Here is a 13,026-nt window from a genome sequence, read left to right on the forward strand (position 1 = left end):
AGAGATGTGACAGTGCATTCTATAAGAAATAACCAGCAAGGAACCCAAAGAGTTTAATGTATTATTTTTGTAAACATTAAATTGTCAAAATTATTTCTTCTACCAAAGTCAGTTTTTTTTTTAAAGTCTGATGCTTAGTGTAAGTAAATACAGTTTTTTATTCTTAAATATTAGAAATGTAAAAAAAAAAAAGCTGCTTTTTGGGGTAATTTTGAACACTGTCAAAAAAATTTATCATTATAGTTAATATTGTCAATTCTTGTAAAACAGAAATTAAATCTGTCTGTGTTAATTTCAGTTCAAACTTAAACAGTAAGTCTAATAAATCTTAGTTTTCAAATTGAGCTTCTTAAAAGTTTTAAGGTTCTATCAGGTACGTTTAGTAGTTCTTTAGAAGAAACTAGGGTCCTGGAAGCCAAGTTTGTGGCTTCATTTACAAGTCAAATCCTTTTATCACTGAAAATTTGTAGTTAAAAACAGCACAGAGAATTCTTTCTCAAATTTATTTGAGATTAAGAAAATATATTAAGAAAATATTTTAAGAAATTAAGAAAAATGCAGAACAAAAAATTATGTAAAATAAAAGCCTTTTACTAAAATGAGAGAAAAAAGGATTAAAAAGATGAGCTTTGAACCTGGGTAAAAAGTGCTGGTAAAGTGTCCCTCCTATGGTAGGTCTCTTTTCATTTCCTTCTTTACTCCTTCTTAAAGTTACATTTATTTTGTTTGCTTTTTAATTCTTTTGGGTGGGGGGGGGGTGCAAACAGGGGGAAGGAGAAAGAATCTCCAACAGATTCCACACTGAGTGTGGAGCCTGACTTTGGGCTCCATCTCCCAACTCAGATCATGGCCTGAACTGAAATTGAGTAGGACACTTAACCAACTGAGCCAACCAGGTGGTTTGCTTTTTAATTTTTAAGGACTACAGAGTAAACTCACTAACATCGCACAAAATATGTGGCTGAAACAAACAAATATGGCGTCACGCTTCCAGATTAAGAATAATCAGTGTCTACAGTAATGGACAGAGTTCCTACTCTCACTTTGTCACACTGTGACAAAGTATGCACATACATCTAGAATTATTTTCGTCTGAGAATTCTGCAAGGTTTATAGGGACACAAAATGGTTACCCTGGTCTGTTTGAAATTTAAATCATGTCAAAAACACCTTTTTTCTTTTTTCTTTCTTCTTTTTTAAAAAAGCTCAATTTTATAAGTATAATTATAAATTCTAAAGCAACCATACAAAACATCATCAACCCCACTGGAGACATAAGACCATATAGCAAGCATTAGGGAAGTCATGAGCTGAGATAAGGATGTTTGGCTAACTGCCACTGTCATTAGCACCACAGGGACAGCTGGGGTCTCACTCTGGTGAGGTGACTTGAAACAAAAATGTTCTGGGGACTTTGGGACAGAGTCTCTTTCTAGCAGCTCCTAGTCATTGGGAATTCCCTTCAAGATGAACTGATTTGGACAACATGCATATTTCCTACTGGAGCTCTTATACTAAAATAAACATACGTCTTGGAAAGACTTAGTGGGAGAGATTTCTTAGGATTAGATATAACTCTTAAATCCACCTTGTGTCCCTAGTTTCAAATCTTGGAAGTAATCCTGACTGTACAGTTATACTACTAAAACCGTATTTCTCAAAATTCTCAGGGAACAATTTTATTTATTAAGTAACCAAACCCCTATACCATATGGAACATAGCGTTAAGCTATTTAGTTCTTAATCTAACCCACTGCCTTTAAATGCTGGAAATAAGTCACAGCTAAATCTCTCCAAGGATGTTTTCATTCTAGGCAAGCAACGTCGGTTTCTTATATAAATCAGGATGAAATCCAATCTTTGGATGATATGGCAGGGAAAGAAAGGAAAAGAGGGCTCAGGATGCAAATGGCCCTAGAAAGCTGATAAATGGTGATTTAGAATCACCATTCTATGAGAGATCCCTCTGTTAATATGACCAATCTCAATCAAATGATCTAACTGGCTTAAAACAAGTTTCAGTGATTATAGCAGATTCCCCCCCAAATGAGGGGGTGGGGGAGAAATGATACCAAAGGCAACAGAATTAACAATCCCATGGAAATATTTTTAGAAAAAACAAAACAAAATAAAACAAAACATCAACCTCTCTGCCTTTCAAAAAACCCTTAGACCAACATTTCCAAAGTTTACCCAAGGTCCGGAAAATGCAGGATTAAACAAAAACTGATAGGTCTCTTTACTCCAGAATGTTTTAGCATCTTTATTTATTTTTATTTTTTTTTTTTGTTTTAGCATCTTTAAAGTGCTAAGGTGTATTGTGAACCTCCAAGAGGAAGTATTTGGCATAATCTAAGGGAGCCCCTTTGCCCCACAGAGCATTAAAGGAATGTGCTTATATGATACACTTTGGAAAACCTTAATCTTTGCCATAAAAACACTTTTTATTGTTTTACTCAGTAGAGAGAACAATCGACATCAAGCGTCCTGGGATAGTGTAATCTTGTCACTAATGTATCACGTACACGGGATAAGTCACATTTAACTTCTATGAATCCTAAAACTGAGATGTATGGGTCTCAGCATCTGTAAAATAAAAAGTTGACATAGAGTTCCTAAAATTCAATGAAGTTGTATGACTTACTGGTTTGGAAAATGAGGATGGGGAAGGGAGTAATTTTTATATTAAATGTTAGTGTATAGGGGGTGGGGAGGCAATTGGATTTTGCGTTTTAAACACGTTTTCTTCCTAGACTGATTATTAACTATGGTTAATAGAAAGATAGGAATGTGGGGCACATATAAATATAAAAAACAATTCATAATGAAAGAGAAATGCAAACCTATGGTAATCCTTCAGCCCTGTCAAATCTAAGGTGATCACATAACATACCATCACACCAGGATGCTTGAGAGTGAAAAGGGGGTACAAATCAGACAAGATGCCAGAACATGATAGCCTGGGTCTAGTGGGGCCAAGTGGTTTGAATGGACACCCCTACAGACAAGTCTCACACTTCCAGAGCTAGAAATAAGGCAAAGTTTAAAAAGAAAAAAAATTCCTAAGTTAGAAGTGTAAGACTTTTTATGTCCACCTCATTCCCCAAGCATGTTTTACCCAATATAACAACTCATATTTATTGAAGTTTTATTCTTTAAAAAAAAAAATATATATATATATATATATATTTTTTTTTTTTTTTTATTCATGAGAGACAGAGAGAGAGAGAGGCAGAGACACAGGCAGAGGGAGAAGCAGGCTCCATGCAGGGAGCCCCATGTGGTACTTGACCCCGGGACTCCAGGATTACTCCCTGGGCCAAAGGTAGGTGCTAAACTACTGAGCCACCCAGGGATCCCCTTATTGGGATTTTAATACATGCCAGACTCTGTTCTTAGAGCTTCACATATACTAACATCTCCCAGTAACTTTTACTGATGAGGCTGAGAAGTTAGTAACTTGCCCAAGGTCTCAGAGATACTAAGTGAAAGAGCCAGGATTACTTTGTAAATCTTCAATTCTATCTTCTATCCTTGGATACATTTTAAGAACAAAACAAAAGGCAACTGTGAACAGTTAAGTGAGAAGCAGAGTCAGCAATAGACCCTTGCTGTTTGAAGATCTCTTCAAAATGGTGAGACCAGATTGGAAGGGAGTTCAGAAAGCCATGAACTAGGCTCATATGTGTCCTCTGGGGCCATCTAATACAGAGGCAGAGGATCTCCACCCAGCACCACAAACCTCAGTCATTCCAATAACAGAAAACAAGTGTTTATAGCAGCAACTTATTAAACAAAAGCAAAACTATGTTTCATTAAACACATTTATTAAGGCAGAGATGCCAGAGTTATGGAGCTGGAAAGGGCCTTCAATTTTCTTTTGGTCAACCTTGTTTTTGAAAGTGAACTATAACCTCACAGAATGAGAGAAAATATTTGCATGCTATATATTTGATAAGAGATTAATATCCAGAATGCATAGAGAATTCCTACAACTCAATACCCCCCCCCCAAAAAAAAAACCCAAAACAAACCCATTAAAAAATGGGAAAGGGTCTTAAATAGATATTTCGTCAAAGAAGATACATGGATCACCAAATAAGCACATGAAAACATATCACTAATTATTAGGGAAATGCAAATCATTAAACCACAATGAGATATCACCTCACTCCTATTAGGAGTGATATTTTATTGATATTATCAATAAAAAACAGAAGACAAGTGTTGGCAAGGAGAAATTGGAACTTTTGTGTATACTTCGTGAGAACAAACGTATGTTATGGAAATGGCCACTGTGAAAAACAGTTTGAAAAATTCCTCAAAAAATTAAATTGGATTTACCATATGATATAGCAGTTTCACTTCTGGCTATATACTCAAAAGAAATGAAAGCAGGGGACATGTCCACCCATGTTCATAGTAGCATTATGCTAAAATGTGGAAGCAACCCAAAAGTCCAACAACAAATGGATGAATAAGCAAAATGGGGTGTATATACATGGAATATTATTCAGCAGATGAATAAGCAAAGTGTAGTATGTACGTAAAATGGAGTATTATTCAGCCTTAAATTAAAGGAAATTCTGATCTAGGCTTCAACACAGAAGAACCTTGAGGACATTATGAGAAGTGAAGTAAGACAGTTACAAAATAACTAATATTCTATGATTCCTTTTATATAAGACACTCAGAGGGCAGCCCTGGTGGCTCGGCGGTTTAGCGCCGCCTTCAGTCCGGGGCGTGATCCTTCGGGCTCCCTACGTGAAGCCTGCTTCTCCCTCTGCCTGTGTGTCTCTGCCTCTCTTTCTCTCGGTGTCTCTTTATGAATAAATAAATAAAATCTTAAAAAAAAGAGACAGTAATCAAAATCATAGAGACATAAGCAGAATGATAGCTGTCAGGGGCTGGAAGGAGGGAGAGTGTAGGGAGTCAGTGTTTAATGGGTAGAGTTTCAGCTGGGAAAGATAAAAGAGCTTTGGAGATGGATGGTGGTGACAGTTATACAATACAAATATACGTGATACCACTGAACTGTACAGTTAAAATAGGATGGCAAATTTTATACATATATGTATTATACAGTCTACAATTTAAAAAAGAATTATAAACATTGCCATCAAAAAACTATTGTCATCAAAAAACATTCACTTTTGAAGTTTATGGTTAAGGTTCAAAACTGACTTATCTAAGGAAATTCCTTTTCCAGATAAAGTAAAACAGATTAATTATTACTATATTTCTCTTCAAGCATCAGAGAATTCATTTGAAAAAAAATTAGATAGGAAAAATCTTTTCATTTCAGGACTGTTTCACTGTATCAACCATTAATAAAATATACACAAATATTCCTAGGTCATGGCCAGTAGGCACATGAGAAAATGCTCCACATCACTTGTCATCAGGAAAATACAAATCAAAACCACAATGCAATATCACACAGTGAGAATGGCTAAATTTAACAAGACAGGAAACAACAAATGGCGAACATGTGGAGAAAGGGGAACCCTCTTACACTATTGGGAATGCAAACTGGTGCAGCCACTCTGGAAAACAGTGTGTGGGTTCCTCAAGAAGTCACAAATAGAGTTATCCTACAACCCAGCAACTGGACTATTTGGGGTATTTAAGCCAAAGATATAGATGTAGTGAAACGACAGGACATTCACACTCCAATGTTCATGGCAGCAATGTCTACAATAGCCAAACTGTGGAGGAGCCAAGATGTCCTTAGATGAATGGATAAAAAAGATACACACACACACACACATACACACACACTGGAATGTTACTCAGCCATCAGAAAGGATGAATACTTACCATTCATATCAACGTGGATGGAACTGGACAGTTATGCTGAGTGAGATAAGTCAATTGGAGAAAGACAATTATCATATGGTTTCACTCATATGTGGATTATAAGAAATAGTGAAAGGTGAAAGGGACCATAAGGGAAGGAAGGGAAACTGAGTGAGGAAAAATTAGAGAGGAAGACAAACTATGAGAGACTCCTGATTCTGGGAAACAAACAGAGGTTTGCTGAAGGGGAGGTGGGTGGGGGGATGGGGTAACTGGGTAACAAGGCATTAGGAGAGCACATGATGTCATAAGCACTGGATGTTACACTATATGCTTGCATATTGAATTTAAATTAAAAAAAGGAAAAAATATTTCAATGTCAAATGAAATAAACAATATTTCATAAAATTATATTTGCCAGAAATAATGTATTATACTTTAACTAACTTTTATATTTAGAAAATATTATTTGTGGGGATCCCTGGGTGGCTCAGTGGTTTAGCGCCTGGTTTTGGCCCAGGGCGCGATCCTGGAGTCCCAGGATCGAGTCCCACATCGGGCTCCCAGCATGGAGCCTGCTTCTCCCTCTGCCTGTATCTCTGCCTCTCTCTTTCTATGTCTATCATGAATAAATAAATAAAATCTTAAAAAAAAATAATAAAAAAATATTATTTGTATTTATTTACACATTTCTGATTTTAAATATCATACAAGTTTTCAAAAATATACCAAAGGTAATAGTATACTGAGCCCCCAAACCTGTATCACTCAGATCCCAGAATTATCAAAATTGTTTTGGCTTACATTTAAATCCTTAAATTTGATATGTAAAGTTTATTGCTAGAATTTAAATGTCTGTTATCAGCTTCTTATAGAAATAAAAATCTGACTAAATATATGTATGATTACAATTATCGTAACTATTAACTACTATAAGCCAACCATTCTTAAGCAGTGTGCCTGCATTAATCCTTTAATTTCTTCATTCATGTGAGGTGTGGGTCTATTATTATTTCCCCCTTGCATAAGGAAAAACTGGGAGGTTAGGAAAATGAGGCATGGAAGGCTTAGTTACTTCCTCAATGTCACAGAACTGGTAAGTTCCAGAAATGGGCTTGACATTCAGGCTTTTTATCTATGAACAATGTTATCTTTGCAAAAATTTCCCCCCAAACGTTTGAAGGAAAAATTTCCAGAGCAGACAAATATAGTTCCATTCCAGAAATGGGAAGTGAGTACACACCTGACAGTATTACTTTTGGCACTTAAAAGGATCTCTCATATAAAGCAAAAAAAATGACTTAACTGAAAGGGTAGCTTATAAAATCAGAGCAAAAGTGCCTTTCTGAATATTTACATTAGACTGCATGTTCTTTGATGGCAGGACAACACTTGTTTATGCCTGATCAACCATTCATCCACCCATCCAATTCTGAGCACCTGACATGTGCAAGGCACTTTGATAGGCCTGGGAATATAGCAGTGGTTATATATTGAGTAGGAGGATTCCTCATGAAATTAAAAGAAAGGCTACTATTTTGGCTTCCTAGTTTAGAGTCAGACCTTCAAGAATTAACAGGAGTGCACCAAGTAAAAAAGGAAAGGGCATTCAACGTAGATAAAAAAAAAGGATGAATAAGTGGGAGTAACTCCAGTCCCAGTCAGTGTCCCACCCCAGCCCCACACCTCAATTATCTGGCTAATACTGCAGCATAATTACATTTCCACTGAACTGTATGCTTCCCAACGGTATGTGCTCAGCAGCTTTATCTTTTTTACCATCTACCAAAGAACACAAAGATGATACATTTGACAAATAAATGTTAGCTATTATCACTAACATTGATAAATAATGTGTCTAAGGCCTTAAGGAGTATATATGTTAAAGTACATGGGTAGGAGTTGGATAAAAAAGCTTCAAATTCCACACTGAAGTGTTGAGTCTTTATTCAGAACACAATGGGGGAACTACTGGAACAAAGAAAAAAAATAGTAGGAAAGAAGCACACTTAGTATTTGTATTAAAAGACTACTAGATGGTCTGAAGGCAGAAGATACTCGATGCAGGAAGACTTATTAGAGGATTCTTGCTATAGTCCAGGAAAGAGTAAATAAGGACCTAGCCTTCCTAATCCCTAAAATGAGGACACTATCAACGTGCTTCACGTTAAGAATTAAATAAGATAATATGGACTGACAGTGGAAAGCAGAAGTAGCCCATCATAAGGGTTTTCATGACGGGCCTGGCCTGGTCTTGTGCCAGGTCTGACCTGGCCTGAATTCTCATTCTACATCTTAGAGATGTTGAGGTATCCTGAAATACTCAGTGTCTCGACATTTAAAGCTGAGGCCAATTCCTAGAAAGAGGTGGATAAAGGACCCATGTGGCTGCAGAGTGAAGATGTGAATAAGCCTCTTACTCTGTATCCTTTACTTCAGGGCTCACATTCAAAATGCTTCATCTAGGGATCCCTGAGTGGCTTAGCGGTTTAGCGCCTGCCTTTGGCCCAGGGCGTGATCCTGGAGTCCTGGGATCAAATCCCACATCAGGCTCCCTGCATGGAGCCTGCTTCTCCCTCTGCCTATGTCTCTGCCTCTCTCTGTGTCTCTCATGAATAAATAAAATCTTAAACAAACAAACAAACAAAATGCTTCATCTAGACCTAAAACCTCAGAATAAAAGCCTCCTGAAGTAATTGGTGGAAAAATGGGTAATAGGGCTGAAAAGGTTTGGAAGCCTGACTCTCAGCTCCTGGGCTTTTGCTTATTCCCCTTGTCTGTGCCTCTGGCAGTGGTGACTGAGACCTGATGGGGCAGCCTGAGCCAGAGTAGTAACATCCACAGCAACCAGAGCAGGAGCTGCGTGGCCCCAGCCATCCTTGACACCCAAGCCTTTGCTGCCTTCTCCTAGTAGCTATATCCCCAGACTGATGTACCTCTCAAAGGAATGGGAAAATTTTTCTCCAACAGCTAGGAACAAGGGCCTGTAACCCAAAGGTGGAAATGATTACGAGGCCCTCTAAGACAGATTACAGAACTGCCCAATCAACTGTATTATAAGATAATGGTGCAATTTGGTACTTTTGTGTTCATGACAGGGAGACTAGTTTTGAGCTAAGTATACAATATTTGGGTGAATAAATAAAATCACAATTTTAATCAGGGACAACTGTTTTTACTGTTGGCTTAATGGTGTATTAAAAAGCAGTCTGGGTAGTTCAGCGGTTTAGCGCCGCCTTTGGACCAGGGCGTGATCCTGGAGACCCAGGATTGAGTCCCACATCAGGCTCCCTGCACGGAGCCTGCTTCTCCCTCTGCCTGTGTCTCTGCCTCTCTGTGTGTGTGTGTCTCTCATGAATAAATAAATAAAATCTTAAAAAAAAAAATCTGAATCTAGATTTGAGTTTATAAAGGAAGTACACAGAGAAATAGAACTGAAACCAGACAATATATTTGAAGCAACTGAATTTAAAGAAAAACACGGAATTTCTCATAAATTCCATTCAAAGCCAATATCTCACATTTTCTGAAAACCAACTTATGAAAATTTTAAACAAACAAAAAATACAAGACGTATTTCTTGTTGATGAGTTTCTGTGGGCTCCAGCAGTAGGGCTGGAGAGATAGGAAAACATGCTGAGTGAGCCCGACAGTAAGCTATGGGACTTTGGCTCCACATGGAAAAAAGCAGAATACAGAACAAAACAGAAACGTGAGGCCAAATACTCAAAGGTATCCTCATCCAAGGCAGTCTTCTTAAAGGCATCAAATTCTAAAGTACTAGATCATCAAGGGAATAGTCACGTGAATGGTCCCACAAATTATTCAAGTTGTTATAAATTGGAAGATAATAACAGTTTATAAGTTAGAGAGAATTCTGTACTAAAATTTTATTTTTCCTCACACGGCTCAGACTAAGAGAGTACATATATATAGAAGAAAACCCTATTATTTTAAATTTTCAGTGAAAAGGGATAGCAAGCTATCTATAATGGGACATTAGCCTTAATGAGGGCCTCTCCATTCTGAACCTTACAGAAACTTTGTTGGCATGACGAATGAAGAGTGTTCCTCCTAAGTATCTTCCGAAGTCTATAGAAAGAATCTTGTATGGAGGTGGCAGTAGAAGAAGTGGGTTTGATGATGAACAAGTTTTGAGAAATGTCAGTTATGAAGGACCTTTAGCAGAGACACAAAAAAACGCCTCTTAGGTAAAACGAGAAGTAGAAAGTTAGACAAAACTCTTACTCTCATAATGTTTAGTAGAGACTTTCTTGGAACTGTGATAAAAATTTTTCCTATCTCTTTCCTCAACCCCATGGCTCATCCTGTGCCACCCGCTTGCTGTAATAGAAACACAGGAAGAGGATATTGCAGTCCAGATATATAAAACTGAAACATATATTCTAGGTCCAGTTTCTGCATGTTAAAACACTATTTCGCATTTGCTTAAGATATCTATACTAAAAAATTAAGATAATCCTTATTATAAAACATAGCACAAAACTGGTGAGGGGATAAATGGAAAGGAAAAAGGGAATGATCATGTCTCTACCTTGCATGACCGGGTGGTTAGCAATGCTATAAATGAAGAAGAAACACAGGACATGTAATTTATGGGTGAACTGGGAGTAATAAGGATAACAGGTTTGGGGTTCCAGAGAGACATACCAAGGAAGAAGTAATGCAAACAGAGCAGATGTAAAGGAAGAAGTCTGAAAACAAGAGCTTCCTAATACTAATATTTTCAACTCTAGAGGTAACACTCAAATACATACTACAATATGGCATTCTTTGGAGATTGGCAATTCATTTACTCCCTTTTTAAAAAAAGATTTGAGAGAGAAAGAGAATGTGTAGGGGAGAGGGGCAAAGGGAGAAGGAGAGAATCTCAAGCAGACTCCCCACTGAATGCAGAGCCTGATACAGCACTCTATCTCATGACCCTGAGATCATGACCCAAGCCAAAATCAAGAGTCGGATGTTAAACTGACTGAGCCACCCAGGCACTCCATAATTCATTTATTTCTGACTGGGGATATGATTTATAAAGGTCCTATCGATGTTCACAAAGATAGAGCATCTAAGAAGTGACAGGTTTTTTTTAAACTCTACACCCAATGTGGGGTTTCTACTCATACCCTCATGATCAAGAGTCACATGCTCTACCAACTGAGTCAGCCAGGTGCCCTGACACTGTTCATTTTTTGAGGCCTAAGGCCATTTTGGGCATAACAGCATTATTGCATAGTGCCTGGTGAAACAATGGTGATACTGAAGTTCTCTTCCAATCCTTAGCATGTCTGAGTCCATGTGTTCTCCTAATACTATCTGTGTAATAGTCATATATGCTATCACTAAGATATATTGGATATTTTTTAAAAAGATTTTATTTATTCATAGACACACAGAGAGAGAGAGATGGGCAGAGATACAGGCTTTAGAAGAAGCAGGCACCATGCAGGTAGCCTAACGTGGGACTCGATCCAGGGTCTCCAGGATCACACCCTGGGCTGCAGGCGGCGCTAAACTGCTGTGCCACCGGGGCTGCCTGATATACTGGATATTAAAACATTTTATTAACTAAGATTTTTAGACATCACTTCTTGAAACACATTCTCTTTATCAGTCTCATTTCTACCTTCTCTGAACAAAGATAATACCTTTCGGGTTCACTGTGCCAAGAAAATTATACCTTAGAGGAAGAGGATATGTCTTCCATGTGGTAATCATTATTGGAATGAATGTCTTGTCAGCAGTAATATTTTGCCAGCATCTTTCACCTCACAAATGAATAGATATATATTTTCTAGAATCATTAACAGAATATACAAATAAATTTCCCTAACATTTTTCCATCTTAAGTTTTCCCTTACTTTTCTTTCTAATAAGATATCTTAAACCTACCCATTTCTTTAGATGAGTACTAGATACCGGTTGAGATACACAGGTCTTCATTTGACTTCTGATTTCGTCTTTTTACATTTCCTGCCCCTACCTCAGGGCCTGCTATTCCCTATGCCTAGAAAACTTTCCCACAAAGTCCTCAAATGGTTCGTGTCCTCATTTTTTTTTTTTAATTTACTTATTCATGAGAAACACAGAGAGAGAGAGAGAGAGAGGGAGAGAGGCAGAGACACAGGCAGAGGGAAAAGCAGGCTCCATGCAGGGAGCCCGATGTGGGACTCAATCCCAGATCTCCAGAATCACGTCCTGGGCCAAAGGCAGGCACCAAACCACTGAGCCACCCAGGGATCCCCTCATGTCCTCATTTTATTCAGATCTTTGCTCAAGTGTCATGCCCTCAAAGAGACTTTCCCTAATCATCGTCTAAAAAATAACATGCCATCTCAGCCCATCATTCTCTATCCCCTTTCTTCAGCTTATTTTTCTCTACATCACTTTGCAGCACTTGAAACTATATACTTATTTTTTGCTAATAGCCTCACACTAAGCTCCAGGAAAGCCAGGATTTCATTTAGTCAACATTAAATTCTCAGCACATAGAACAATGCCTGACAAATATGAAGTATTGAGTTAAAAACTGCTGAATGAAATCAGTTTTTTAAAAATAAAAGACGTGTTTGTAATTATTCTTCAAGCTTTTCAATCCAAAAACTGTCTCTCAGATCCAATGGATATAATCTAAGCCTCATAGAAGACTGTGATTTAAAAACTGTACTAGTATTTGGGAGGGAAAACCCCCCAACATTTCCCCTGAATTACAGGATATATACACAGCCTTAAATATGACATTCTTGGGATGTTTCAAAATACACAATTATTTTAAAAACCCATACTTATTCCTCAAAAAATTAAACACAGAATTACCATATGATCTAGCAATTCCACTTCTGGCTATTAAAAAAATGAAAACAGGGACTCAAACAGCTATTTGTATACCCATCTTCACAGCAACATTATTCACAATAGCCAAAAGGTGGAGCCAAATTAACTGTCCATTGACAAATAATCGGATGAACAAAATGATACATAAGATACAATGGAATATTACTCAGCCTTTAAAAGGGAGGAAATTCTGATACCTGCTACAATATGCATAAACCTTGACATTATGTTAAGTAAAATAAGCCAGTCAACGAAGAACAAATTGTATGATCCTATTTTATTTATTTATTTTTAAAAATTTTATTTATTCGAGAGGGGGTTGGCAAAGACACAGGGAGAGGGAGAAGCAGGCTCCATGCAGGGAGCCCAATGTGGGAC

The 13,026-nt window shown here is 37.5% G+C and overlaps 1 protein-coding gene across 16 annotated transcripts in view; it reads right to left on the reverse strand.

Moving 5' to 3' along the window:
- The window catches only part of BTBD7 (BTB domain containing 7), a 110,002-nt gene that overhangs the window by 55,707 nt on the left and 41,269 nt on the right, over positions 1 to 13,026 (reverse strand). Inside the window, exon 1 of one of the 16 annotated variants that reach the window (XM_072839750.1) lies at positions 5,821 to 6,030. The exons of the other annotated variants lie outside the window; for them this stretch is intronic. The gene's annotated coding sequence lies outside the window, so the exon portion shown is untranslated. Of the gene's footprint in view, positions 1 to 5,820; positions 6,031 to 13,026 lie in introns of those variants that run through there. 16 annotated transcript variants of the gene reach the window in all.

Source organism: Canis lupus, chromosome 9 (genome assembly GCF_048164855.1).
Source record: "Canis lupus baileyi chromosome 9, mCanLup2.hap1, whole genome shotgun sequence".
NCBI classification, from domain to species: domain Eukaryota; kingdom Metazoa; phylum Chordata; class Mammalia; order Carnivora; family Canidae; genus Canis; species Canis lupus.